Here is a 4791-nt window from a genome sequence, read left to right on the forward strand (position 1 = left end):
CTGCTTTACTGAGGAATCTGATGTATAAATGTATAAATGTATGGTTTGCCTGAATTCTTCTTGTAACTTTGTCATTTCACATCTGATTGACCCGTGGTTCAGTGCTTTGCAATACCAGTCACCCTTATGGGATTACTGGTGTAGCTGTCTTGTTTAATTGGTGTCTGTCTTGTGTATCTGCATCATTTTTTGCTGTTGTTGTTTTTATGGACCGTGAGTCTTATAATAAAGGCTATCTAATCTATCTATCTAATCTAATTTTCTAATTTGACAAAGCTCCTCCAGACCCCTAGGAGACATTATACGACTCTTTCAAAGGTTCTTTAAGGTACTGATTGGTGTCCCATTGCTTGCCTTCTGGTTTGTGTTTCTAACTTGCCTTTTCTGTTGTTTCTTTCTTTGGAGCTTAGATTTTCAGACATCACTGACAGTTTATCTGACCAACAAAGAGAAGACACCAAAATACTTCAAATCATTGCCACTAGAGCACAAAGGTCAAGCTCAAAAACCCAAAAGACAACACAAAACTAAAATCTATATGCAAGCAATGTGGTTATGCTGGAATTATTCACCTTTAAGCTTTGTCATATTTTAACAGCTTGAATAGTTTCAGTTAGCTGTTTATGATTCATTTTCACCTTGGTACTACTATCCTATTGGCCTCACTTTAACTGCTCATCCATCAACTTGCACTTTGAATTCTCCCATGCAGACCTCTTTGGAGGGTCTCATGTTCACCCTTTATTGGACAAAATGTCCCCTCTGACTTCCTTCCATCCTCATAGTTACATGAGCCCCTCACTTCCTTTTTGAGAGCTCCGACCCCCTCAAACTATCCAATGTCTGCATCTGCCTTTAAGTGGATTTGTTTCTTTAGGCAGTTTACTCATTGCTCGATCTCTCAGCCCCTCTCTCCACAACGGAAGACATTTGATACATGATGCAGACGATGGTAATGTGGCTGGTGCTCATGTTAAAATAAAATCCCCATCAGTCTCTCACACAGGCAAGGTTATTACCAACTATTATAGAAATGGCTGACAGTAAATAATAGTCACTCAAGACTGACTGTTAAAGTACAATGATGTATTTAAAACAGTTTGGAAGGACTTGGTTGTTAAAAAAAAATAGAAACAATTATTAATTAATTTTTGCTTGCAGACTAAAACTAGAAAGAGAGGGGGGGGGGGCTTGTGGTTCGAAGGACAATCACGACCTACGTGTATGAGGTGTACGACGTGTAATTTTAGCTGGACCAAGTGAGGGTCAGCTGGGCTGGCAGACCTGCCGGCAATCACTTTCCCTCTCTCTCACTAACACAGTCACGCATACCTACAGTATGACAAAGCAGCACAAACAATACAAGATTGGGTTTGAATGGCACTCCAAGCTTTTGTCTTTTCAGCCCCGCTATCCTCATGCCCCTGGGATGGAACTGTTGGTGTGTCATTCGTTCCATCACTTTGGTCCCAACTGAAATAATCGTGACAGTTGGACGGACATTTTGTGGAGATATTCATGGTTCCCGGAGAATGAATCCTACTGACTTTAGTGAACCTCAGACTTTTCCTCTAGCGCCACCATGAGGTTGAGTTGACCTTAGTATTCAGCTCTATCACCAATGTGCCTAAAGATTCTATTACAGAGCTGCTAGCGTGGGCCGTAGACTCTACATGGATAAACAGCAAACACACGCCACTATCACAAGATATTTCTCACTCACTGTCTTGTGTAATTTATATGATGTTCAAAATTCCATTGTAAAGTTAGATCACTTGTTATTTTGCAATGTTAGAATACAACAAAATGTTCATGCTAAAAGTTACACTGTAGCATCAGCATTAATGCATTGTAACTGAGAGCTTGTTCTTGTTTTGTGTTTGGATCCTGCACATCCTGTGCATCCTGACAGAGCTGCTAGCATCTGTAGACTTAGTTTGGTTTCTTTGTTTGTGAGTTTGGTAACTTACGTTTAACCTTATATCAGCTGGTTCTTGTCATATCCTCAGGTTGTATTTACATGAGTGCAGTTAATATTAAGCATAATTTTAGCTTCGTTGTCGTCACATTATCTTCCACAATGGAGGAATCCTCCCATCCCCTGACTAGTGCTTGCTCTCTTGTTATGATGTTCCTTGATATGAAAGCTGAATATTGCTGACATGATTCATCCCACTCCAGGGAACAATAACCCATATGACATACTTTGAACCTCAAAAGCAAATAAAAAATATTGAGGAGCAAGTTGCCATTTTGGAGTTTATATTCTGTGGCGTCAGCATTTCCCACTGCTGCCTGGAGCACTAAATACGTTGACTAAGAACTGTAACTCTTTTTTTCTTTTTTCATAACTGCCATAAAAGTATATTCCTCTGACAAACCAATGCTAATATAAGAAGGAGATAGTGTGTGTCTCATGAAGCATTGGTTTGGCAGAGTAAGGCTTGGGGTTCTAAAACAGGCTCATAAAAAAACTGTAGATCTATCTTGCCGACCAGCCACAGGGGTAAAAGCTAAGAATAGGTTTCTCTCTCTCTCTACTCTCCATATAAAAATAATGACCTCCCCTTTTTAATAACCTCGCCCATAATGAATGTAATATAATATCTTTCTCCTCCTTCTCCATTTATCCCTGCCTCTATTTCTCTGCAAATGTCCCGTTTTGTTCTCAGACATAATGGATCAAGTATTTTCAGCACCGTTGTGAAACATGGATGGATGATGAAGACATTTCCCTCTATGACTGCTCATGCATGTCCTTCATCAGTTATCCCTCCCTGTAATGTAATGTGATTCTTTATTGCTCTCTGTAGGGAAATGTGTTTTTACTTTTACAAGAGCGCGGGATCAGCTGCAGAGCAGGTAGGCATTTGGAGTCGCATTTAAGGCTACTTCAGCAGGGATAATACTTGCTGGTCCTCCTGTTGATAAGTGGTCTTGTCTAATTGGAGCTAGTTTTAACTACCTTACAGTTAGGTTGTTTAGTCCTGTGGTTTCAGATAGTTCCCCCTCCAAAGGATCACAAAACAAACCTGAGCAGGGATGGGGGGGCCAAACAAATAACACAGCTACACACATTCGTATTCATGCTCTGGACTTTCTGATTGTGTGTGTGAAGTATTAAATAATTTAACCTCTTTGGTCATTTAAATAAAACCTACTCTATCTCTTTGGTGGAACTGCTAACAAGAAATGTGACAAGGGTGCCAGACATTACTTTTTATTAATGGCTCAAAGCAAGAAAGGTTAGGATTTTTTGACAATACATTGTATTTTGTAAGCTAGTCGTGTTATTATTTAAAAATGCAGGATAACCGGATACTCCAGCTGTCAGATAAATGGAGTGGAGGAAAAGTACAATATTTCCTGTGAAATGTATGTAGTGGAGTAGAATTATAAAGTTAGAGTAAATGGAAATACTCTAATAAGTCCCAAATACCTAACATTCTAATTAAGTACAATACTAGAGTAAATGTACTTAATTTACATCACTGTCTGGTGGCTACTAGCTTTTGCTGAGTACACACAGTCCTGTGATGAGATCTCAGATCACACATGTATAAATGAGAGGCAAGAGCACTCGACTCTGGTCATGTGTCGTCCATCTCCACAGTGTCCTGCTACCCTGGATGCAGAGCAGAACAGCGGCAGTTTACCTTGGAAAGTTCACCCTGACTGTGGGTGGAAGTGATGAGCAGTCTAGTTGCTGATGGATGGAGGGCACTACTCTGATTGCCTGGCCTTGCCAAACATAAATATTGTCTTTTACTTTGCCTCTTTGGGAGAGCCTGACAACTCCAAGGTTAATTTAAAGACGTTGAGGGAGTGATATCCGGCTGGCTTGGCCACAATCAGAATGTATTACTCTGCTTTAAAAAGTTTGTTCAAGTCCTTAATTTGTCTTTTATATTTACTATATTTGGATAGCCTGGTATTTAACAAATAACAAACAAATCTAATCTGATGACCTCTATTGACTCTGGAAAATCCTGACTTTAACCAAACCCAAATCCTCACCCTGCCACTGACCAAAGTTCATTCTTAACCCCAGTGCCCAGTCCTACAGTATGCTTAAACAAATAAGACACCCTGTGGCCATGTGGTCGCAAGTTAAGTAGTCTATCATCAGCAAATTATTTTAATAAAATGTGACCAAAAATACAAAGCTAATTTTTTGTTTATATGGGACCACCATGTTATTAAGCTCAAACTGAGCGTATTCGTTTTTTCCACCAAAGAAAGATAGAAAACATACAGTACATTATTTATGGTCCAATTATCTAATAGACAAATGGAAGCAATTCTCCTTTTTCCAAAACATTATATCTGTAAAGTGGTACTGAAACAGAATAACTGGAACTGATTAACCACTTCTAACAGGACTGGCAGCAGGCCAGTGTCTTGCCCTGACACTGGCAGTTGGTTCACTTTCCAAGGTGTCACCGATACACTTCACCCCTCTACAGGAGTGTCTTAACTGCCATGAGGGCCTCTGTGTCGTTGGCCAATGACAGCCAGAAGGACAAACAGCGGTCACCTGAACATACGATATTTACCGTTTTGTAATTCAATCTATATAGAATCATTGCAAGCCAAGTATCCATATCATTTGTTTGTCATGTGATCGTTAGAAACTTAATGTTATTATGGACTGGGAGAAGACGTAAACTAATCCATCTGACTACTGGAGGAGTCATTATTGTGTAATCCTAACTGACACCATAAGGACTTTTGAGGGTTAAAAATATACATAAAGTCATGAATATTTGTTTACATGATTATCACCTCATA

The sequence above is a fragment of the Etheostoma spectabile genome, chromosome 13, assembly GCF_008692095.1.
Source record: "Etheostoma spectabile isolate EspeVRDwgs_2016 chromosome 13, UIUC_Espe_1.0, whole genome shotgun sequence".
NCBI lineage: Eukaryota > Metazoa > Chordata > Actinopteri > Perciformes > Percidae > Etheostoma > Etheostoma spectabile.